Source organism: Pleurodeles waltl, chromosome 3_1 (assembly GCF_031143425.1).
Source record: "Pleurodeles waltl isolate 20211129_DDA chromosome 3_1, aPleWal1.hap1.20221129, whole genome shotgun sequence".
NCBI classification, from domain to species: Eukaryota; Metazoa; Chordata; class Amphibia; order Caudata; family Salamandridae; genus Pleurodeles; species Pleurodeles waltl.
Genome location: NC_090440.1, coordinates 770,501,584 through 770,527,426, shown reverse-complemented (window position 1 = coordinate 770,527,426; position 25,843 = coordinate 770,501,584). Strand labels below are relative to the sequence as shown.

Genomic DNA, 25,843 nt, shown 5'->3' with positions numbered 1-25,843 from the left:
TTTATCGTAAACTTCAGTCCAGAGAAAAAGTCATCTCTGGCGAAGATCACACTTTATCGTAAGCCTAAGTGCAGAGGACAAGTCATCGCTAGTGAAAATCACACTTTACATAAGCCTTGATGCAGAGGACAAGCCATCGCTGGCGAAGATCACACTTTCTAGTAAACCTCAGTACAGAGGAAAAGTGATCGCTGGCGAAGATGCCGTCATATACTGAGCCTCTGGTGGAACAGGAGGTTCAACACTTTGTATTCCACACACTTTTGCACAAGTAGGTACAACATAAGTATTTCCAATGAAGGGAAATACCGTTTATAAAGGGTAGACATGTATTCAGCAAAGAAAAATCAATGTTCTACTGACGGATCTATGTGGAATATTAGCGAATGGCCAAGGAAAAGAACGAAAGGTGAGAGAACGAAATCACTGTACTGTTGCGGTGCGAAACTTTATCCTGTAGTTAGAGAAAAGCCTGTCGTGAGGTACAGCCTACCACGTAAGAAAGATTATGGCAGCCAGGCGAAGTTAGAAGGCTGTAATCACGCGGTGGAGGGGATTTACTCCTGCCCCTCGATGAGTTGTATAATGGGAGCTTATTGAAAACGCGCTCTTTGTTTCCTGCTGAAGGAGGCAGAAAGGGCTCAGAAAATGGTTGGGACACGAAATCTCGCATCTACCAAATGAAAGAGGTTGAATCAGTAAGCAGTGTTTATTCGGGCAAAGACCTCGTAGAAGGCCAACATTTGTTTCTAAGTTTAAATTAAAAAGGCACGTGTTTAAAGAGATTGCTATCCGGAGCGCGGTTTGAGATGTGATAAACAACTCGAGCAGTGTACCTCAGCGTGATCACAGAGCCGAACTATTCCGATCCCATTTTCAAATGACCACGTCTAGAAAATTTGAAAAAGAAAGTGTGTGATTGTCAGCGTGATTGTTGTTTTGAGAATTCCTTGGTCTCCAGGCAGTAGCAGGCCGGTCTTCGGATGTGCATCAACCCATCTGCATCAAAAATTTAGGCTTTACATTCCTAGCCAGGGGGATAGCTACCATTGGTGCAGCAGGTGTAGCGGCACCGTAGCCCAGAGCCTCAGGTCCCCCGAGCCCTCATAATTGCTGTAGGCAATACTCCAAACGTAATCATAGGGGCCATTTTCCTTGTTCACACCAGGGTCCATGGCATGCTTGCTATGCTAATGTTCATATCGCTTAATTAGCGCCGGTGGTGGGCACTAATTTTTAGAAAAAGTTACATATTTTATAATCGGGCTGTGATACAAAGAAAAACAGAAGGATAAATAAAAAATAAAAAAATTAAAAAAGAGAAAAACAAACTTACCTATTCCCGTTGCCGCAGCTGCCTGCCCGTTGCTCCTCTGCTCTTCTTCTGGTGTCCCAGCATTCACTGGGACACCACCCCAGCACCCCAGCTCCCCAGCAATCCTGGCACTGCTTTCATGCTAAACTTAGCATGAAAGCAGCTTCAGGATTGGTCTGTGCGGCTTGTTTTGCTGCTCAGACACTACATGGGAGTTTGTGGAGAAGCCTAAGTGTGCATGTGTTTGGCTGGCCTGAGATGACTGGTCAAACAAACGTGCACTCAAGAGCACACACTCCACCCCTCTTCCCCTATTCCCCCTGCTGTGGCCCAGTCCCACCCCTCCCTGATCACGCTGATGGCTGAGCCAGGAACTGAAAGATAAAACAATAATGAAATATTGTTTTAGCTTTCTGCTCCTGGCTTAGCCAGTGGGGCTATGCTCCTTCACCATTGTGAAGGAGCAGCCTCTGCCAGAACAGCTGACATGGTAGTGCCAACTTGGGTCCAGTAGGGGACAATCCAGGGGCACGCCATACGATGTGAAAGAAATCTGCCTCCAGGGAGTGGCACCGTGTACAATTGGTGTCGGTGAAGATCTGTGTGTGGCCTAGTCTCTGGGGAGTTATATAGGTGTGGTGGAGATAGTGCAATTGAATTAGTCCTAGTATGGCGGATATTGCCAGCTCTCTGGGAGCCATACAGGCCTCTCACCAATCAGCTTCATCCAACTCCTAATCTCTGATACCGTGAGTCTAATAACCCAGGTACTTTACTTTCCAGGACCTGGTATAACAATAATCTGGCTTCAAGAGGATTAAAGTCTGGAAGATCGTGCAGATCCTCACTATAAGATTCAACGGCATGTCCTACTTGCAAGTACTAATGAAACTGGGTAATTGAAAGGAAGAACTGTGTTTGAAGTTCAACAAAAGAGCACATGGAGGACCCATTCAAAATGTCAGCCAAAGTTGAAATACCAATCAGATCTCAATAATGAAACCCATGGAGCTGCAACAATTCCACAAGGGGGTCTGCCCTGTCAGGTGCCTATTCCAGCCCATATATCGAAGGACCCCCCTCTATATCAAGAAGACCACTTTGATGACCTCCGGAAGTGAGAGGGGAAGCATTCAGACCTTAGCCACTGAGCTCCAGTTGATATGCTGGGTCACTCCAACCACCTGTCAACCAGTCGTTTGTATCCAGAAGATGGAAGGCCCAATAATATAGGTGAATATCCAGTGCCCCAGTCCCTCCCTCGTAGATTGAACAGCAACGGGTGCCTTGAACAATACAGGGGGGGCGTCTGCACCAGAGGAAGGAGCGAACCCTCAAAGCCACCTCCATAGACCAAGCATTGGGAATGTAGAGCGTAAATGTATGACGGGTGTAGAGAAAGTGGGATAGTATCATCATTTTCATCAATGCATTTCTACCGAGGAGATGTAACGTGAGGTCTCGCCATGCAGATAAACTGGCTTTAGTACTGCTCAAGAGAGGCAAGAAGTGGAGGGTTTGGAGGGAGAGTCGCCACGTGCACTCCCAAGTATTTGAGACTAAGCCGACGTAGGGGGATATCTGCCTTCAAGTTAGTCGATGCATTATCGCCCCACAGAGGAACAAGGAGGGATTTTGCCCTGTTGAGGTGTAGGTCGGACGCCTTCTCAAAAAGACAGAGGAGCTCAGGGACCTGAAACCGCTGGGTTCACAAGATAAAAGAGAACGTCATCAGCATATAACCCAATTTTGTCCTCAAAGGACGTCGCCTAACACCAATCCTCGAGCTGTAGATGATGAATTTTAGAGTGTATGTATTGTGGTGTTGGTAGCGCCCCTCCATGCACTTTTCAGAGTTGTCTAGCTGTTAGTTCAGTTTTGGTCACCCATTCTTGTTTGCCCACAGTTCACCAAAAACCTTCTTTTCTTGAGTTTTATTTGTACTCTTTTCTGGGAATTTATAGACTTTTTAGGACTTATAGGATTTCCATGATGCAAGAAGATACAAATTTGCTCCCATACCTGTAGGACTGATCAAAGCAAATCTAGACCACAAACAGCAGAACCAAGGAAAACTAAATAAAACGTACCAAGCATTTGGTACCAAAAGTGTACAGGTGTCCTTCAAATGAGTAGCATATTTATATGCACCATGTAAGTACAAAGCGATCCCCACAAGCCCTTTAAATCCAGTGGAATTCCTATCTGACCTATTATCCTAATGTAAGTAGTTTTCCCAATGTGACCGTGTATAGATGTCACTCATAATGCTTTTCTTTCCTGTAAACGGACCCTGATGAGGCCCCATGTTATATGAATTCACACAGTGCAGACATCGGAGTAGACAGGTAAATAGCTTGTAAGCAAGGGTGTACAATTTCAGGAGGCCCTGGGGTGCCGAACACTTGTTTTTGTCCTTTGCCTAATGCACAGCTTGCCACCGAACCCGTCTTCTCTGCTAAACTTGCTAGTCTGGAAGTTGCATGCTCCCCGACTGAGGGCATTGGTTCTGCAAAAGATTTACTTATGTACTGATGTATTGAACTAATTTGTGTTGCAAGCTCTGCAATCCCCAAAATGTTAGGGTCTGTGACCTCAGCATGTCCTGATTATACTCATACCGATCCATTAAGAAGTGTATAGAAAGTGTCAACCCCTCCTTGTGATTCAGTATGCTGTGTACCAGTGCTTTAACAGCTTTCCCTTTAGGAATCATGTCAGGAAACATCAGAGGGAGGGATGTCTTCCCAAATGGATGGGGGCGGGGGGGCATATTTTTTATGTAGCACTCGTTCCTTTAATAAACACAACCTTTTAAAAAAAAGTTTCCCCATTGGTAATGAAAACACATGGGTGGCGGTTCGCTATTCTCTGCAGGCCTCAGTCACTGTGTTTGCAGCTAATAACAGAAGGCCGCAAGTAGTGACTTGCATAATTATCATTTATTAGGAGCCCTACTGCATACAGAGTGCACTTTCTCTGTTTGTGCCATGGCTTGCCGTGATTACGAGGATTGTCTTCCTGGAGCCCTACTGCATACAGAGCGCACTTTCTCTGTTTGTGCCATGGCGTACCTTAAAACAGGTGTGCCAGGGGCAAACAGAAAAAGTCTGGCCTATTACATTGAATGTGCTGCCCCCAGGGCAGCCGCAAATTTACGTTGCACCCACCTGTACTTTTAAGGGGGATTAGAAGGTGCAGCGAGTGATAGAACCCCCTTTCCTTTCTCCAGAGGCTGCAATCAGGGGTCACACTGATAGTGCGCCTCCTGACCGCTTCTTTGCCTCTGCACCCCTGTCTATTATGTGGCATGGGTACAGAGGCAAAGGGATTCCCTTGTTTGCATGGGTGGCTGGAGTCGAGGCAAAGTGGCGGGCAGGCACAAAACAAAAAAGACATACAAAAAAACTCCCCAAAAACCTTGCCTGCTGCATTGCCACCAGATCGCCACTCTTCTGGGTCCCTTGCTGAAGGCACAGGCTCTCATCCTGCCCTGCAGCTAATCCTAACGCGTCTCTCATGCTCCGGGCAGCATGAGAGCAGCGTCAGGATTGGCCTAAGGGCTATGATTTGCGCTCCCAGGCAGACTGGGAGCCTGTGCCTGCTCTCTCCAACCTGGCAACACAGAGCTTGGCTGGAGACAGTTCAGTGCACATGTATGTTTGGCCGTCCTGGGACAGCCAGCCAAACACACATGCACACTGAGGGGAGTGCACCTACCACTCCCACTGGTGCCTGTCATCCCCATGGCCCCATCCCTGAGAAATCAAGTTTGCAGCTGCTGATGCTGGTGGGGGTGATGACGCTCCTCTACCATAGTGGAGGAGCCGCCCCTGACCACACCCCCATGCAAATGAGGGAACACCCTCTGGTGATGAGAAGCATGGTCTTTATTCTCGGAATAAGGAGATAAGTCAAGTATCTTGAATAAGGTTCTCTATTGCTTTCACTAAAAAAATTGCTTATAGGTGCTATATTTCAGAAATGCAACATAATTCATATTTTTCTCGTAAGAAGTTATCTGCTTCCCTTTTTGGTGCTCACTCTGTATGGTTCACATTTTCCCCCTTCCTCTGGGTTGGTGAGAGAACTCTTCCCCCATTTAAAGAATGGCATTATCTGGTGGCACGTTTTTTTGGTGCTCCGGTCGGTGTTTGCATGCACCTCAAAAACACCCACAATTTCGAAAGTGTATTCATCCCACCACCAGTTTTATAATACTTGCCTTAGGCCAGGATTTCAGTGCCACTGACAGGTCCTGGGCTTCTCATCAGCTTCGAGTCTCCATATGGTGTTCCTGCTTCCGTGCCAACTGGGCTGTAAAGTATACCAGCTTCCTCATCAGCCAAGCTGTCCTCCAGTGTTTTGGCATCCTCATTTGCTGGCTTCCCCTCTGTGATCCCACCTCTCTCTTCTCTTTTTACAATTAGTCTGTCCCCCTCTCTAAGTTGGGCTCTCACATGCATCTTATTTTCCATCGACAAACCCACGTCTAAGTCTAGTCCTTGTCTTCTGCATGTGGTCACTTGGAGTTCAGAGTTTAAAAAAAAACACCTCACACAGAGGTTGCCCACTGTTGGCAAGTAACACTTCTAGTCTTGGGTACGAGGACATAGATCAGAAATCCACAGAGCCCTGTCTTCTGAAGGAAACCGTGCCTCCATCTACAGTGTCTGGCTTAAAAGTCTGGCGGAAAGGTTTATGAAAGTTTATGGTTTATGAAAGAAAAGTCTACTGCCAATAATTCTCTTCTTAGTGAGGGATGTCCTGTCACATCTCCCTTTTGTATCCTTTGCTTCTTCTGCAAGCTTCCATTGCCTACGCCTTACTCTGCTTGCTTTGTCTGTTGCATTTTTCCTTCTGTTCTGCAGAGTGATACCATGCAAGGTAAAACTGTGCCTTCTCTTTTACTCTTCCCTGTAGAAGGTCTGTCTGCTTGTCTGTTGACCCAAGAGTCTTTGATTAGAGTCTAATTTGTTAGGCCATACACTTTGAAAAACAACTTCACAATTATCTTGCTTTTCTGGACACAGAAAATGGACTTTGTGATTGGCCCCACCTTTGTGGCTTCAAACTGTTTTTAACTTACTATGGTCATTGTTTAGCAGTAGTGTAGTATTCTTGTGGTTGTACTTTTTTAATGTGTTATGGATGACATAAACCCATTTCTGCTTGTATGAGCAGGTAAGTGTGCATGGATCAGGGTGCAGGAGGGAACCAAAGCAGGGATAATGGTAGGTGATGCAAGAAACACTGGTAAAATGGAAACGGAAAGGGAAATAATCAGAGCTAGGAACAAGCTTAGGCGGAAGAGAAGCAGGGAAAACAAGGTATATTGATATTAACAATAGATATAGTGAGAACTATATGAACGGTTATGCTAAGGGTTGAGGAAAGAATAGTAGAAGGTGGTTCAGGTGGAACGTGAATGGTAATATGATAAAGGAGAGACCAGGTAAAGAGTCATGGGAGGAGGCACATATAGGATCAGATGTATTACCATGAAAAGGAGATGAAGGGGAGACTAGTGGCATGTGCATGGGAAGGATGTTTCAAGGCAAATCAAGTACCTAAGGGTGTGGTGAATGGGTGGAGGGGCTACAGGAGAGAATTTCAGTGCTGTTTTAGTAAGACAGTTTTAATTTTTGGAACAGATTCAAAGTTTCAGAAGGGGCCTTGTTTGCATCATGTATGAGACCAAGGGAGAAACATTATCTGATTTCTCGAGCATGTTGGTTTGGGGGTAATGAAGAATATTATAGCATATTTTATTGCAAATTCTTGACTAAAATCTGTTTGATCATAGTTTTAGGCTACTTATGGAAACCTATGATTCTCCAGTGTGGGTCATCGGTTTTGTGAGTGACAACAGTCACTGATAATAGGCGGTGTTAGTTCCTGGCATGGTTTGAATGAGGTGCTGGCAATATGCCGAGGTCCTGCCTGCACACATCACAACATCTGGTACAGACCTAGACACACATCATTCAGTATCTACAAATAAACACTGACACGTGTACTTGCTCAGCCTCAGGTTTTGTGTCTTTCACTCCTGGATCCAGGTATCATCCAGGAGTTATTTTAACTCCTATTGTTTAGAAGAGAAAATCAGTTGACTAGCTGAATCTATGTACCTTACAATTAACAAGAGTTCAGAAATAGACACACCGCGTTAATGAGCAGCTTGTGGAACTGTTCACCTCTTAGCAGCTTAATGCGTGGTTAAATCTAACACAAGTTTCCCTCCTTTTCCCCCTTGCCAGCTTCATCACTATTTTATTTATTTCAATGTTTCGTAAGTGTCAACAAGTCACTGAGGCACCTTTTATAGTACTGTAAATAATTGATATGAAAGTTGTTGCCATTCTGCAAGGGAGGACATTTCCTGCCCAGTCTAAAGAAAATGTATACCAGACATAGAAAACGTATTTTCTTCTAGTTCATCAAGACTTTTTAAAAGTCCACTAAAAATATGAAACATAACCTCATATTAGGACAGCCGTAAACCAGTGCTCTATATATTGAAACGTACAGTATATTATCAGAGGCAATAAAATTAGAGGAAATGTTTCATTCAGTTGTGGAGCTGCCATGTTACCACTGGAAAGCACTCTCACCTGAGAATGTTGCTACAGAATGATCCACCTCAAAGACTTACGCCGAATTCATTGTGTATCCTTACATTGTACAGTCATTTCCTTGGTAGAGTCTATGGCACAAACATTTCCTGTGACTGGAACGAACCTCCGCAGACCATGAGTCACACCCATGTCTGTCTGCCACAATATGTACTACAGTAAACTGTGCCTTTAGCAAATCCTGAGCTTCTTTCTAGTAACAGTAGAGCGTTAACCAGTATACGCAGAGCAATATTTACTTACTTGCTCAATAAGTTTCATCTTGAGCGAACCCTTAATAACTGATAGATCACTGGATGGATTCGTAACTAATTGCACTTTATTTAGGAGGAGTTTATGCTGTAAAAATACTACGGGGGTACTGGAAACCAATAATTTGTGGGAAAACTGTTTTGCTATTGAGAGTTCAATACACTTGATAAGCGGGATGACAGTTTTATGTGGTTAGTAAAACTGTCTGTGTCTGGTTTGCTCCAGTTGCATGTTTGTACTTCCTGCATTACACTTAAGCAAGGCTATTTTCCCCTATATAGTAAAGTACAGCTTCCGTGTTAATGTAGGGCTATCACTGATTAAATTTGAAGCTGAGCAAAAAAATCATTTGCACAAGCATCCTCCTTCTCATAGGTTTGGATTGGCCTTAAACAAATTCAAAATTTTCCTTTTAGGGTGAGCTTTCGAGATCTTTTAGGTATATTTTAGTATATACTTCTTTGTGGGCTTAAAGCCAGACCACTGCTTTTCATTTGTTTGTGTCCTTTAAAAATCCTTACTTGCTAGTAGGCAATCCTTCCTCTTTCTCCCTCCTTTTTGTCTCTCCTTTTTGTCTTTCATTTCCTCTCTCGGAGCAGGGACCAAGTACTGTATCTTTACACTTTGTTCAATTGGGGGGGGCTATTTTTTCCATCTGTTTCTTCCTTGTGTTTTGGTGGGGGCGTGTTCAGCTTTGGCACCTGTAGCTGCTTTAATATCTAGCATATCTCTATGGCTGCATGTAAACCTGGTAGGATAGGCATGCGTCTTCCCATCCTGCATCACTCCTATGATGAAGAACTGCCAGCAATGATTCTTGTGCCTCCCCCTTGCTCTCTGTAAGCCGTTACATGTGGAGGTAAATCTGTGCACTTCAGGCAGCAACAGTAGGCGAGCACATTAGCTTCACATGCCACCTCCTCTTCTTAAGCTGTTTCTCATGCCTCCCCTGCTGCGATCCTTAAGCGGTTCCTTGTGCAGGTACACTTGTGTGCTTCAACCAGCAGCAGTCAGCGGGCATTAATGAATCGCCACGTGCATGGCAGGCACCCCAAACTTCTTTACAGTCACAAAGCACTATCTGTTGCCCCCCAGCAGCGGTACTCACGGTACTCTTCTATGTATAAGCAGTGAATAAGCAATCAGGCAGAAGTCCGTTAATGCCACTCAGAAGCTTCGAACTGCACACTTGTCATAAGTGTATTTTTTGTTTTAATAGACTTCTCAAATGATGCAGTGTATTATAAGCCGCCAAGACCCTGGCGTTCACCCCGACACTCTGTATGAGTATTCTGACCTGCAGCTGCCTCTGTGCTAGGTATGTAGTAACGCCTTCAGAGGCACCACTTTACCAGGAAAACCCCCCTTCTTTCCTAGTTGTTTTTTTCTTCAAACCTACACTCTTCCTGATTTCCCCCTCTGCTTCTCAGCTCCTCTGTTGCTTTCGAGCCCTTTCTTCTTGAGCTTTGTTTCTTTGCATTTCTTTGCTCCGCTGCCGTTCCAGTTTTTTTTTTTCTACAAAACTTAAAAACATTTGTTTTTATATTCTTTTTTGAGGTTCTGGCATTAGCAAGTTGATGTTGCTACTTCAGAAAGCAAGTCTCCACGTCTTTTGTTATGTTGTTTCATTTAGAGCTTCAACACAAGTGTGCACCATCTTGGGATAGTAATTCCAGAACGACTGCTAAAGCATGATGTCTTATACACTCACATGTCAAATGCTGCCTGTACATGTATATATCACTCTGTGTTGGCCATTTTGACTCTGCATCAGCAACCAGAGGATGTGGTGTAACCACTAAATCGGCCAACTTTGGGACTCTGGTACCGGCTTTGAGTCTCTGCGTTGGCTCAACATTCTCTGATTCTGCGCAAATCACTTAATCTGCCTAAAAACATGAATCTATCCTTTTTAGTTCTTGCAGCAGTATGATAACTGTTTAGGTATTTCTTGCATCCCTTTGTATTTCATTTTGTAGTGTTAACTTTGAGGGGAAAACTGAATCCTACATTGATTGTGAATTTCTGCTATATTTGACGGACTTTAATAATGTTATGGGTTTGCCTTGATTTCATCAGTGAAATTCAAATAGGCATTCATGAGAATACTCGTGAAACGGACCACTGAAAGTGTCACAAGAGCAAATCAAAACCTATCCTGCTTGCTTGTCAAAGACCAAGATCAAATGTCAAATGATGTTTTCGAGTGTGCCACCAGCTGCTCCTGGCTTTGCAGTTAGTGAAGGTATTATTTGAATGCTGAATGGCTAAACACCTATAGGGTCCCAAAAGCGAGACCTATTGGCTCTGCCAATGCTTGAGTTGGCAACATTTTCGTTGCCAGCTTAAGGACGACAGTATTGCTCTGCAGGTCTGTCCTCCATTAATCCACATTCCTGACACAACAAAGGTTGTGCCTACGATGTGAATGTGTAATCTTTTTTTTTATCATGTGTAAAACACTTTGTTTATTAATAAGCACACTATGTTCAAAGATATTTGTCACCATAAGGTATTTTTGCAATATGGATTTTATTTGTTAAATCATGTAACACTGAGTTTGGAAGGGGTACGCTTTAAAAAATAAAGTTCCCACCAACATACAGGGTGTTACCAATCACAATGTTGTGCAAATGAGTACAATGCTGTTTGTTTTTGACAATGGTGCACAAGACAATTGTAAAAACGTAGACTTGACCAGTTAGATAGTTCATGAGATATAGGACCAGTCCAGGATCTGATTGTAAGCCACAGATATTGATCCCACAGGGGCTGACTCAGTCTCCAGTTCATTAGACATTGAAAAAGTGCGTTTGGTGATGGTAGGACCTGTTAGTCAAATCCACAAGACAATTCAGTTTATAGAGTGTGTTTGATAGTGAGCTTGCTCTGCCCTGTAAATGCTCTAATTCCTAATTTGTAATCCATCAGTCTGATTTGTGGGTTACGTTTCCTAAAGTACCAGATCTCATTGTGACACAAAGTTCAAGCTTTATAGCTAACTTTAGTGTTCTTCATGCTTCAGATCATGATCAGTATTGTATGTGACAATGTCTGAAAAACAATGGAAATATTGTGGAGAAAAAAACGTAATCTGCCTCTCATGTCACTAAGTTTGGAAAAAGTGTGGTGTAGTGACCTAGAGAGTTTCTACTTGTTCATTCTGGTCGAATCTCCGCTTTCTGCTCAGGAAGTAATCTTGCTTAGGAAGTGGTTTAGTGCCCTTTCACTTGTCGGTACTAAGGAAGGCCAGCCACCTAGGACCAGCCTAACTTTACAGTGGGCGCCATATTTTGGTGATGTGTGCAGTCATGATTGACTTGTTTCTGCAGTAGCTTTGAGAACCCTTAAGAGCATTTTTGCTTGAGCAAACCTGGGATAAAGCTGCCATATCTTTATACTCTCATGGAATGCAAAAGGGTAAGTACATTTTTAAGGTTCATTTTACTGCCTTCGACTTCCCAAGGCTATGATTTTCTATTGGGTAAGACTCGTGTTCATAATTTTCAATGCCTGCATAAATGAGAATTTCACTATGGCCTCCACTAAGTTTGGATAGGAGTGTCTGATGATACTGGACGGACATAGGCTAGATTCCATTTCTGGTAATTGAAGTTTACAATCTGGTATAAAAGACACATTTGTTCGTTTATAGTGACCCTTCAGCTTTAGCCATGACATCCAATACTGGAAGTGCCAGTATAGTTCAACCCAGACAATGACGGATGGAGAAAAATTGAAATAGTCAATTTATAAATAACATTTCACCCCTCAAAAACAAAACTGCAAAAGCAGCGTCCGAAGAGAAGGAATTGAATGCAAACCGATTCAGATATTTGGACTTGGAAGTAGAGAAGTGACAGAACTGTCAGTTCCAAAAACATAAAAATACAGATAGCAAACACAGTGGTACGATTCTAGATTGCTGTACAATTAAGTGAGTTGGATAAACTCTTGAGAAGATATTTGCAGGTCACAGATTGTGTTCCCCGCTGGGCCTCAGAAGATAAAATGAGTATCATTGTGGTGTGTAATAACATATTGTTTTAATCACCTAGAGGCACATACAAATTTGTTGTATGTGCTCTGTGAATACCTATTGTTATTAATATTACTTTGATTATTACAATTCAGGCATGCTATGCAGGATGATTGTGATCCTTTGTGTGTACACAATAATTGCACCACAACTCATTTTGAAATAGGACAAGCTGTTGGCTAATTATATCTTGGTTGAATGAGTTTAGTTGCACTACATTTCTGATTCTGTATATATTTGCATACCTAACCTTCAAAGACATTTTATAGGTGTATAACCTTCACGATGAGTAATTTGCATATCCGGCCAAACTACATATGCACAGTATCTTTGAAAAGTGAAATGAGATCAACAACTTATATTTTTCAGAAAATGTCTAGAACGGTAAATCTTTGTACTCAATGTGTAAGGGCTCTTGCACTGGTCTTTTCTTGTATCAAATACTCTCCAGGATTATATTGACTTTGACTGTTTCCGGCATCTGGAGTTGCTGAAGCAAGAATGGGTATGGCATATTTCATGAAAAGAAACCATTTAACAAATAAGAACAAACAATCTTCTTATCAAGATGTCTCTGTTTTGAACTGACTGGATACCTGCTGTGAGAGTCAGCATGAATTGCATGATCTAGCTTAGAAAAGGCAATTAAGCCAGGCAGGGTTTTTCTAAGAAAACAAGCTGTTTAGGGTACTTGGAACCTGTGTTTCCTCTTGGCACACTCCTCAGTAGTTTCCTAAGAAAGGTTCTGCAGGTTATTATAAAACTGAGTGAGTGGATATTTTTCTTGAATGACATATTAAAAAGCCTCCATAAGGAAACGGAGTGTACTGTCAAATTGATCAGCTACTTACTTCATACATGCTTTGGGTTTCAGTGACATGATATGTGTATGTACTAAGGGGGGGGTGAAGAAATGACGGGGGGAAATAGAAGTACTATCATGCTCCGCATCCTGCATTCTGCTATGCCTGCTGTTTGGGTATCCTTTGCCTCAACAAGAGCCATGCCCCTCCTCCTCTGAGCTACAGAGGTGCTTCCCAGCTTTAATTTTTTATTTCACTTTTCTTCTGGTCTCTTTCTTTCACATTTCAGCACCCCCCCCCACAAATCCTTCCTGGTAAAAGATTGCAGTTGTTTGACCGATAACAAGTCCTAACCCCAGTTGTTTTAAAGCAACCCTCTCTGTATCATTTCTCGCCCTTAATTCCTTTCTCAATAACAACAAGTTCACTGACTTAGAGAAATTGGTAATTTCCCGTTGGCAGTCACTTTGAGGAGTTTGAGGTGCACAAACAATATATTGAACTCATAGCTCAGCTATAATTGTAAAGAGCTGAGGGCGACATGTACAATTGTCAGGTTTTGTGACTCGCAAATTGCGAGTCTTAGCAACTCGCAATTTGTATGACGCAAAACCTGATGTACATCAGTGTCTCAAACACTTTTAGCGATTCCCAAATGGGTCGCAAGGGACCTGCCTCATTAATATTTATTAGGCAGGTCGCAAATTGCACCCCATTTGGAAATGGTCGCACTCACATGGATGGTGGCCTGCTGTGGTCAGCAGACCACCATGTCTGTGACTGCTTTTATAAATAAAACAGTTTTTTTTATAAATGCAGCCCATTTTCCCTAAAGGAAATTGGGATGCTTTTAAAAAATCTGAATGAATAGTTTCAGTTTCATTTTTTCAGAGTAGGCAGTGGTCTGTGGGACCACTGCCTACTCTGAACATATGTTTGCGCCTCCATTCACAAAGAGGAAGTGGCCCCGTGGGGACTCCTTCCAGTTTGTGAATGGGTATACAGCCAATTTCAAATTGGTGTTAACTGCAGTTGTTTTGCTACTGCATTCACGGTCACAAAACAATCATACATACCACTGCGACTCACAATTAGGAAGGGATTCCCTTGGCACGCTCCTTCTTAATTGTGACTTGCAAACATATTTTGCAATTCGGTAAATAGATTACTGAATCGCAAAGTAGCATTTGTACATACCAAAATGCTTTTCTTCTGTGTGCAAACAGCCTGATTCTGCGACTTGGGCCGTTTGCACACAGAAAAAAGCTTTGTACATTTGGCCTCATACCTTGTTTGGTATTAGTGAATGTTACAGAACTATTTGTCAATTCAACAGTATAGTTGGCTGTATTATTAAGATGCTACCTCAAATAATAACAGAAAGTAACATTCCTAAGTTTAGAATTATTTATTCTAAATGATTTCCTTCTGATTACCAGCGCTTTACACTTTTTCTTATTTATCTTTAGTTTCCTATTACAAGAAATGATCCAAAATTGAGTTACCTGATGTTGAGTGCTCTTTCTGTATGTGAGTAAAGCACTGTCTCTTTGAAATAGAGGTGACTTGGTATTGGTGTACCACCTAGATGTGGAACATCACTTGAATCAGGATCAATATTTGCAACTTGATTGTTCATGAGTTTGAAATGTGTTGCAGGCGCCTGATTAGGATGGGGTGTGAGACCATGTTAAATTGAGAGGTCCAGGAGAAGGAGGGCTGCATTGTCTCCTCTGTCAAAGATCATACGGATGCCATCTGTGGGGGTGATAACTGCTATTTCTGTTCTGTGGTTGAGCCTGAATCAGGAAAGTGTGGCATCAAGGAGCTGGTGTATGATGAGATGTTGGTAGCTTAGTTTCTCTATGACCTTGGTCGGGTATGATAGGAATGGGATGGGTCTGTATTTGGGGAGCGTGGCTGGGTCATCCAGTGGTTTATTGAGCAGGGGCATGACAATGCATGTTTCTAAGTGTGTGGGAATGTGGCTGAGTTGATGGAGGCATTGAGGATGACTGATAGTGCTTGGCTGATCGTAGCAGTTCCTTGATGAAGATGTGGTGGGGGGCAAGGATTAGATGGGGCTCGAGTGTATGGTCATCTTGGTACAGGTGGTTTGGACGGTGGTGACTGTTATGGTTCGTACTTTGGCCATGATAGGAAGTTGCGATGATGAACTGATCTGGTTGACGGTCAGAGTTACCATATATGAAGGGGATTTTGTTGCAGAAGCATTCCGAGAGCTTATCGCAAAAGTCTTGTCAAGAGGAGATGTTGGTGGAGGCAGCAGGAAGTGCAGAAACATCTTAGATGATGGCAAAGATTTCCTTGCTTCTTGTACTGGCGACAAAGCAGTCTGCCTTAGCTATATGCTTGGTGTTTCAGTACCTGCTGGTGGTAGCGTTTTAGGGATGATTTGAAGATTTCTTTATTTGTGGTGTTTTGACTTGTTGGCCATTTTTGCTCCACTTGCTTGCAGTGTCGTTTCATCATCCTGAGTTTCTTTGTGTACCAGCTGGGCTAAGTTTGGGCTCTTGCAGTTGGGTTTCGCTTGAGGGGAGCCAGGAATTTGACATATGCAGCGAACTAGCTGATTTTTGATCTCTTTCAGCAAGTTGCAAGTGTGCTATGGCCAGTGCGCAGGGAGAGCAGAAGCCCAGTCTTTTCTGTGATGCTCAGGTTGCTGCGCTGTGAGGACAGAAACCCAGTTCTTTTCAATGATACTTTTCAAGCTGCAGTGGCTTGTCCGGTGGTGTGAGGTCTTTTGGGGTGCAGATTGAGTATGCTGAAACTGGCATGGGCATGGTTTGGCTAGGTCATATTTACTGTCTTTTCGACTGTGATGTTACTGTTTGAGGAGAAAATCTAGTTCAATAACTGTCCAGTGTGGTGGGTGAGTTCTGTAACATGCTAAGTAAGGTTAAGGTTTTCTAGAGGGGCTGGAGAGTTTGAGTCATTGCATTCTTCTAGGTGAAAATCAAGTTCTCTGAGGAGGATGGAGATGCTGGTGTTGATGGCGAGGGATGCGATGAAATCTGTGATGTTGCTGGAGAAATAGATTTGGGGTTCTGGTGGTCTATATATGAGAGTTCCGTGGAGGGAGTAGATGGCTGTGATGCGTATCTTGAACATGAGGTGTTTAAAGTGGCTGGTGGGGTGTCCATGTAGATGGTTTAGCTGATGGTGTCTTCAAATATGATGGCAGCTCTTGTTTTGGGCTTATGCTGATGGTCTTGTGATTTTGTAGCTGGCAGGACTGTAGCCATGTCCAGTGCAAAGGTTGTGTTTAGCCATGTTTCCATGAGGAAAGGGCATGGAGAAAAAAATATGATGAAGTCTGCAAGGATAACTACACGAAAGCAGTAAAAAGATAGAATTATGCAATTAGTAAAGGTATAGTTAGCTATTTGTCCACTAGAATTGATAATGCATCAAAGTTGTCCAAAGATCTTTTCAAAATGGTGAACAGTTTGATGAAGCCAGCTGAGAGTCAGTCTGGCTCTCCTTCTTACGAGGCTTATTGTAATATGTTCACCAGTTTCTTTCTAGAAGAGGTAAATTATAACCTCTTTACATTTGTAGTGGATTGTGCTTTAATCAAGCTTCCCCAGATGCAGCATGTAACTAGCCTGGCTAAGGAGAAATGAAAGGCCTTTCCAGAAAATAACAAGGAGGTTGTGAAAGAGATTTTGAAATCCAATAAATCAGGCTCACCGCCGGACCCATCTCCTCTGGATATAATGTTGAAAGGGGAAAGAGCAATGCAGTCTACTTTGATAGATATTTTCAACTACTCAATAGAGTCAGGGACTGTCCCACTAGCGTGGAAACACACTGTTTTGAAACCCCTGTTGAACAATCCCTCTGTTGACCCTGTACACTGTAAGAATTACAGGCCTGTCTCTCTCATGCCAGGGGCAAGTAAAGTCCTGGAGAAGTTTGTGAATAAAAATCGCTTCTTATTTCTCGAGACAATGGCATCTTTCATTCTTCCCAGACAAGTTTTAGACTTGGAAGCAGTACAGAAACCACTCTGCTTGCAGAGACCGAGGAATTGAGAGAAAACCTGGATCAAGATGGCACTGTGACACTGATCCTACTAGATCTGAGTGCAACCTTTGATACCGTCCCCCATCCTATCTTCATTCAAAGGTCGGAGGAGGCCGGTATCTCTGGGCTGGTGCTTAAATGGCTTTCCTCTGTTCTTGAAAAGAGAACTTTTCAAGAGTGCAAAAAAATCATACTGTCTGGAGCTGTCTCCTTAAAATGAGGGGTTCCTCATGGGTCATCATTAAGTCCCACTTTAACTTGTTTGTTCTACTGCTGGTGGAGATTGTGCGGGCTCATGGCCTTTCAATTAAGTCTTAAAGCAGGGAATAGACTGGATGTTTGCAAGCAGCCTAAAATTAAATGGAGAGAAGATGGAAGTGCTAGTGGTTGGAAATAATCCTGCTTGCTGGTTGAACTAGGCTTGTCTGACAATCTTGGCGCATAGCTTTCCCCTAAATCACAGGTCAAGACCTTAGGTTTTTGGATTGACAGCAAACTTTCTATGGAGATGCAGGTCAGGAAATTGGCATCAAACTGCCTCAGCCTACTCAAGATACTGAGAAAATTGTTTAGATGGTTGCCAGAACTATCATGTAAAGTAGTAGTGCAGGACCAGAGAATATCATGGTTAGATTATGAAAACTCTTTATATCAGGGGATTCCCAAATCTGTGGTGAAAAGACTACGGGCAGTTCAAAATGCTAAAGCCCAGATTCTGTTAATTCCTAAGCTTCAGTACACAAGAAAATCCAGTTTAAATCACTTTGTCTCGCTCACCGAGCAATGCATAAGAAGGGGCCACGGCTAATACAGGGATTGTTAAGGCCCTGCAGCCCAATGAGAACATTGTACTCCACTGACCAGAGGTTGTTTGCAGCAGCTAGGATCAAGAAGACTAGGGATGGGGCTGTTCATTTGCCATCTTAGCATTTAAGCTCTAGAATACTCTTCCAATGGAGCTGAGAAAGATTGAATCAGAAATTAGATTTAGAAATGACTTGAAAACTGATCTCTTTAACTTGTTTTGTGTGTCCAGGCTATGCGGGCAATACAATGTCGGTAGTGCTGGGAGGCCCTTCTCGGTAGCTATCTGGTTTAGAAATTCACAAGAAAAGGATAGCATAGGAAGAGCAGGTCCTTAGCGTGGTCATTCAGTAGGTCACATGTCTCTGGGGAGTATTTGGTGAGCAACCAGGTGTTGAGGAGAATGCTGGGTGCTATTGGTGGGCGTGTAGTGGATTTAGTGTGTGAGAGACTGCAAGAGAACTTGCAGGAGGTGCATGTGAATACTTCTTCCATGTTGTGTGGTGCAATGTGGCAGCAGTGGGCTGAGTGTTGGCCGGGGATGAGAGCCTGGTGGACACTGGCAGGGTAGTAATTGTAGTGGGAGGCCCTGGGTTTCTGGCACTGGATGCAATCAAGGAGTGGACGGGCTTGCCTTTGGTGCTCATTTGGCGCTCCAGCAGTGCATAAGCTGTGCACTACCCCTGCATGTCTATGCTGCATCTACCATTTAATAGGTTCTTCGAGAGAGATGCTGTGGGTGGCATGTAGAAGGATGATGGGAAATTAATTCCTCTTCCGTTGCTTCTTCTTATAAAGGCAGTTTTGGCGGGAAACACGTGATGCCACTTCCTTTGCAGATGCGTAATTGGAAATGCAGTGTTGTCACTTCCTGTGCAGATTGATGAGGGATGTGTCCTGTTTAAGATGCTAATGATGTTTTTATGTACAGGAAGCCCTGTTCCCCAATGTTACATATGTGATTGATTGTCCTCGTATAAACAGAAGAATGTCTGGACATGAAGCAGCTACTGCTTACCAGAGGTGTATAGGGCATTCAGGATATTCGTTTTTTAAAGTTGATTTTATGGAGCTCAATAAATAGGTGATTATAATGTTTGCATAGCGAGGGGAGGTCTGACTAATGAACCTCATTTATTCTATGATTTTGTAATGTTCTGTAATCCTCTTTAAACTACCAGTAAAAGGAGGTATTAGTGTTGGCGCATTATTGCATTTACAGATTTTCAGAAAGCAGCATGCATTCCTTAACTTGGTTTCCTAGAACACTCTAAGTAGCTTGAGAATAGCCTAGTTAAACTCCAGTAGGTCTAAGCAGGATGATCTCATGATGTACCCTTGACTGTAGCATGCTCTCTTACTTGAGGTGTAGAGGCTCTGAGAGAGTGCCCTCTGAAGGTAACACAAACTGCTTTGTGAAATGTTTGCTGACACAGAAGCCACTGTGTTCAGGTAAAGGAACTAGCGACCCGATTAAGCCTAGATTGCTGGTGCATGGTAAATCCTCCATTACATATACGTAAACCTAAGAATCTGGTGTTGTTTCTCAGATGTTCTTCTCAGATGCTCCACAATAGATCACCCCAGTGATGAACGTGGTTTTGAAAAGCTTTGCTTCATCTGTTCTGAAAATTCTTCTTAATCTCATGCTCTGAATTGGAAGATTACAACAGGATGTACATAGCAATCTTTAAGAAAATACTTTAATGCTTCAATTTGTTTAAAATCAAGCATTGAGATCAGGCATATGTATAAAGCAATGGAATTACATAACGCTTGCCATGAAGGCCCTGCCACTGTTGGTGGGGGAGCAAAGTTTATCTGTGAAGATGCTGTGATGGACAAACATGGCAACATGGCCAGAAATTCCCACATATCTTAAGGAAGCTAAAACTTCAGAGATGTACAAAAAGACTGATGTCTAATGTAATCTCTCTTTTGAAAATGTTTCCTGACTGATCCTTGGGAAGAGTAAGCCCAGAGACAATGAATAAGAAACGGTTAACAAGCTGGACGTAGTGCTTTCTTGACATCCGGACCATTTGAGGCTCAAAAATGAACTCTTCGGATGAACCTGTAAAGGCCAACTAATCTAAGTAAGAAGCAGCCACATGAACCTTTTAAAATTGAATCTGCTTTATAAAAGGACTTTTTAAGTTGTAAGTACCCTCCTCTATTTTGTATCTGTTAAAATGGGTTTCTGGTTGGCTGAAGTGTGCACCAAAGCCAGGCAGAACCCATCACTCTAGTCAGGGCAGGTAAGTTACACACCAAAGATAACCGGTGCTCATACCCTGTAGCTTGGCACAGAGCAATCAGGCTTATCCCCAGAAGTCATGTGTAAAGCGTTTGCACAACACACTCAACACCAGTATCACTCTGCACATACCACAAAAGAGACTCCACACAGGTTTATATACAAAATATAAGATATATTGTATATAAATCGTAGACCAGAAATGACATAAATCATAAGTACTGTGCGTTCTATGCGAATCCCAAATCAGTAAGCATTATCTTGGTAAGGCAAGAATCATGATAACATACATTAGACCATCAGTGCATAAAATGTGCCTACTATGAACTCCTGAATTAGTACTCTTATCCTGATAGGGTAAGAATGAAGACGATATATGTTAACATTTAGGGCATGTAATACAGCAGGTAATGTATGAAATGTATAAATCACCAATTATGCTCAAGAGGCCATTAAGATGGTAATTTAGGGCAGTTCAGAACACAGTGGACCTGGTCGCCTCTGTTGAGTCTTCATCCCATGATGCTAAAGGTCCAGTGTCCCAAAAATACAAGACCAATGCTCTCAGATGGCAGATTTCAATGGGGAGACCTAACTGGGTCTCCCCGTGTGTAGAGAAACAGAGTGCAGCAGCCCGGGATCACGAAGTGCTGCCTCATCACTACAAATGCCAATTTTGGTGGAGACCTTGCCAGTTTCCCATGACAAGATTGGAAGGTAGCTGCTTGCCCCCAACAGGTACCTTGGATGGGGGTTGGCAATCACAGTGAACCCTGCGGGCCTGTTCATGAAGCACAATACCCCCTTACTTGCAAGGTGAGGTCGCAGATGTGTGGCCCCTGGGGTGAGAGTGGCTGAACCGAACTCCATGAGCGGCATCCTCTCCTCAGCGCTGTGGCTCCCACAGGAGAGGCCTCTTGGGGGGGAACCCTCAGGCAATGTCACTGGTAAAGCGTAGTGCCTCGCTCACAGAGGACATACGTCATGATTTCCCCAGCTTGGGGGGGTGGGCGCTGCACGAGACAAAGTGTGCTAGAATTGACCCCGGCTTGTGCCCTGGGGGCACTACAAAGTGCACTCTTAGAACACTTAGGAAAATTACCCATAGTCTGGTCTCAGGTGCCTCTAAACGTGCTGGTCCTTTCCACTCTTGGAGGGGATGCAGAGTGCTTACCATACTTTGCAGTAAAACACCAGGAGCCATACCAAGGAATCCTTTGGTTGCTGGATTTCCAATAAACAGGCTCGGAGGAAGTAAGCCCACAAGGCCCTGGGGAGCACTTGGGCATGGGCAGGGCATTCAGGCAGCAGGCCAGAAAATAAGGCAGTGCAAAGTGGTGTTCCCTCCTGCCACCACAGCAGTCAGTAGACAGCAGGCCAACACAGCAAAGCAAATAATCAAAATGGTGGTCCCTCCTGGCAGCACAGCAATCCCTGGCAATGTGCAACATATGGAGCCAGCAGTGTCTGGTTTCAAGTCCCATGCAGTGTCTCAAATCATGGGATCACAGTCCCTGTGCTTATACTCAAAATGTCTTGATCTAGAGGGAACTTCAAAAGAACCTTTAAAAGTGAACAATACCACCTTTCAACTCAGCCCTGGCTCTAGGCGTACAGTAGGAGGTAAATCAGCCCTTTGTGTGAAGATAGGCCACAGCCTATACAAATGCAAGTGTGCCTTGCCTCCCTCTCTCTCAGCCCAGGAAGACTATCAGTACTTAGATGAAACCTTGCTACACCCAAGCCTTCCTGTGTGATGGCTGCCTGGAAAGTATGGCTGTCACCAAGACCCAGATGTGGATTGGAATCAGGCTGCAAACACAAAGAGCCATAAGCACAGGGAAATGCCCACTTTCCAAAAGTGGCATTTTTAAAATAGTAACAAAAAGTCCACCAACACCAGTAAGCATGATTCCAACATACCAAACATGCCCATGTTACTCCTCACAGATCAGAAATTACCACATAGACATATATAAGGGAATTCCTAATGCAAAACTGAGAGGAGCAGCACTCACAGTAGTGAAAAACAAAATAGGCTGTTTGTCACTTCTAGGACGAATGTATGATGGAACAACGAATGCTGGAACCACGCATGCCTGAACAACGACCGCAATGTTACCATGAATGCCTTTACCATGCATGCCTTTACAACGATTTTTCATTGTAAAAGCAGGCCTAGTAAAGGCATATGTGGAATGGCATGCATGGTTCTAGCATGCAACCCCCCACCTGCCCTAAGGCCCAGAAGTACCCACCCTTAATATTAAAACTACCCTGAACCCCCACCCCTAAAACAAAACTACCCCGGATACCTCCCCACCCACCCTGAGCCCTAAACCCTTCCCCGACCTCCCCCACCTGCCCTAAAAAAAGACCCCCCACCCAACCCCTAAAAACAAAACTACTCTGATGCCCACCCCCAAAAGCAAAAGTACCCCGATCCCCCCACTCCCACCCTTAAAATCCTAACTACCCCTATCCCCACACCCCCAAAAACCTAACTACCCCGATCCCATCACCCCCACCAAAAACAAAACTACCCCGATACCTGCAGCCCCAAAAACCAAACTATCCAGATCCCCCACCCCAAAGACCAAACTAACCCGATCCCCCTCTCCCCCGTAAACAAAACTACCCAGACTCCCAAAAACAAAGCTACCCTGATCCCCCACCCCTAAAAAAAAAAACTACCCCGATCCCCCCCACCCCACACCCCTGAAAACCAAACTACCTTACCCCCCACCACCAAAAACAAAAGTATCCTGACCCCCCGCCCCAAAAACAAAACTATCCTGACCTCCCGCCCCTAAAAACAGAACTGCCCTGATCCCCCGCCCCTGAAAAAACAAACTACCCTGACCCTCTTCCTACCTCTGCCTCAAGCCCTTAATCCACCCCACCCCTTAAAAACTACCCCCCAACCCTGCCCCACTTACCTGACTGTTGCCTCTATTGATGCACTCTCCCTTTTTCTCTGCTTTACGCACGCATGTGCGTTATTCAGCACATGAGTGGTTAAGGCAGAGAAAAAGGGAGTTGTTAACGCAAGCGTGGTTCCACTTGCGTTAACGTAATCGTTGTTCCGGAGTTGTCGTTCCGGATGCTTCCCTTCTAGGACATGTCACACACAAATGTATATGTCTTATCTTTTACATATATAGCACTGTGCCCATAGTGCTATTGAGGGCCTACCTTAAGGGGTATTAGGTGTAGTGAAAAGGGAGATTAGGCCTTGGCAAGTAGTTTAACTTCGCAATCAATGTGGCAGTATACTGTGCACGCAGGCACTGCAGTAGCAGACCTCAGACAAGTTTGAAAAGCTACTTCTGTGGGGGTGCAATCTGCGCTGCAGGCCCACTAATAGCATTAAATTGGCAGGCCCTGGTTATATGGTATATCACTTTACAAAGGGCGTACATGTAAATTAAGTAAGCCAAACAGGTGTAAGACAATTATACCAAGTTTTATGTCAGAGAGTGCATGCACTTTAGCACTGATTAGCAGTGGTAAAGTGCCCAGAGTCCTAAAACCAACAAAAAGAGGGTCATTAATATAGGAGAAAGGGGGCAAATCGTTTGGGGATAACCCTGCAAAAAAGCCAGGTCCAGCTGTATCTGTTGCCATTCAACTATTTTTGTGATGATGAAACCTTCGCTTATTTGAGAATGTTTAAAATAAAGAATACATGAAAATGCTTCTTCTAAGGAATGTAGTATAACATTAGGCATGAGACTTAAGGGCAAGGGGGAGTGGAGATTCTCGTGTGCAGAACAGCAGAGAAGACTGGGGAGCAAGACATCATACTATTTGTGTAGCGTACAATCTACAATTGATATGGTTTATCAGCGCTTTCATTGGTCCGAGGTGACTTTCCATATTGTCCATCATATTCCAGAGTCTCGTTCAGGTTGTGAATATGTGCCATCTGTGGTGTGGGTGGGTTAGGTTTCTTTGGACTACATGTTAACTAAAATGAGTTCTGGGTGAATGTTCTTGTTGCTTGATGGCTGAGACTGTAGGCGTTGCGCGTCTCATAGCTTGGTAGGTATACTCGTTGTGCAGCAGATGTGTGTGTGTACAACAATTCAGTGATGGACATAGCGCGGTTGGAGGTCACATGCGGGATATTTTTGATGTTCAAGAAGCTCACTTTTAACGTGTTATGTTTGTATGGTGGCACGTATCATGTTATAGTGGCGAGTGCTGTTGAAATGCCCAGCAGTGCGTCTGTGGTGCTTTGGATCTGTGTGGATCAGAGTCACTGTTGTATCTGAAGTGTGCTGTTAGACGATGTTGATGGGACAAATATTTAGACACGTGTGTTGTTGTGAGCACAGTGATTCCCAAGTAAATAGTGTGCGCGTGTCACGTAACGATGAATGTTATACTAAGGTGTATATTCGGAGAGCTATGCTGCTATTAGCGCAGCGATTTTAAACTAGCATATATGTGCTGGGTGAATGTAAATACAATGTTTTGTTTTTTGTGTTCTGTTGGAAGCCGAATCCCTCTGCTTCTTAGGGCCATTATTGCTATCCTAAAATTAACCCAGAGCGCCATTTGCTGTTGTAAAGCAAATGTGGCGAATCTGTCATGAGAGCATCTAATGTTGCAGTGCTTGTTTTAAGAACACATGTACTCTTTTCCTAATGCCCTAATTGTGCTGCTTGTCAAAAAAGATTGCAGGTAGCTAACCTCTGTGGAGTTCCACATTTTTCTGCAAAAAGAAGCAGCACATATGCATGCTATGTAATTATTAGTGACCCCCTTGTCACCCTAGGCATACACACAGTGACCATGTCTGAAATAGCTGCAGTTTTTTTTTACCACGATTGGTGTAAACACTGAAATCCTGCATTTAACTGTAAAATGTCATTGTTTTTAAAGAACTGTAACCAAGAAGACAGTGGATCGGAACGCCTGAGAAGTTAGAAGGGAAAAGTCCTGCATGTTAGCTGCAGAACCCGGGTGTGGGTTATAAACTGACATTTTGTTTCGGAGCATGATCAGTATTGAATTGTTTCTTTATAGTTCAGTATCACCTGATTTAGGTTACTATTCGGTTACTACAGAAACCAGTTATTCTATGTATGGACGGGAAGAGAAGGGACACTGGGTGTATACTTTCAGAATGACACGGGTATGATTGTCATCATTAGACAACTTGAAAGATATTTACACCTTCGTGGACCACTTCCAAAGAGGTGCCTTTCTTGGGGTGGTGGATACCTACTTATAATTTGTAAATCCATTATGTTGCAGATTGAATGAACTGGTACAAAAGTTGGCCAGCCTAAAAGCCCTGGTTCTATTTGCCTATCTTATGGTGAACTCTGTGGAACAGTTATTAGGTAATCAAAATTAAACTCTTTTCTTGTTTGTGTCTTGACATCTCGGTTGTATCCTCTAGGAAGAAAAATATGTGATGTCTCATGAAATGCTTACTCTTGACCAGTCAGTAGGATGCATTGGCCACAGTCAGATCCGTATTCAGTGTCTGTTACTTGATTAACCCCTTGAGTATATTTTTGCATCCGTAGTATGGGTCCGGATCTATAGTGCTCATAGATCAAATTTATGGCGTGTGCTTTGTGTTTCCTTGTGCACTACAGAAACACTATGTTTAGTTTATTTTGGCCAAGTTACATCTTGAAGGCAGATCTTTCATGACGTCAGAGTATT

The 25,843-nt window shown here is 43.5% G+C and overlaps 1 protein-coding gene across 12 annotated transcripts in view; it reads left to right on the top strand.

Annotated features, from left to right (window-relative positions):
- MICAL2 (microtubule associated monooxygenase, calponin and LIM domain containing 2) overlaps positions 1–25,843 on the top strand; it is a 776,672-nt gene that overhangs the window by 56,740 nt on the left and 694,089 nt on the right. The window contains exon 1 of one of the 12 annotated variants that reach the window (XM_069223588.1): positions 9,423–9,523. The exons of the other annotated variants lie outside the window; for them this stretch is intronic. The gene's annotated coding sequence lies outside the window, so the exon portion shown is untranslated. Of the gene's footprint in view, positions 1–9,422; positions 9,524–25,843 lie in introns of those variants that run through there. 12 annotated transcript variants of the gene reach the window in all.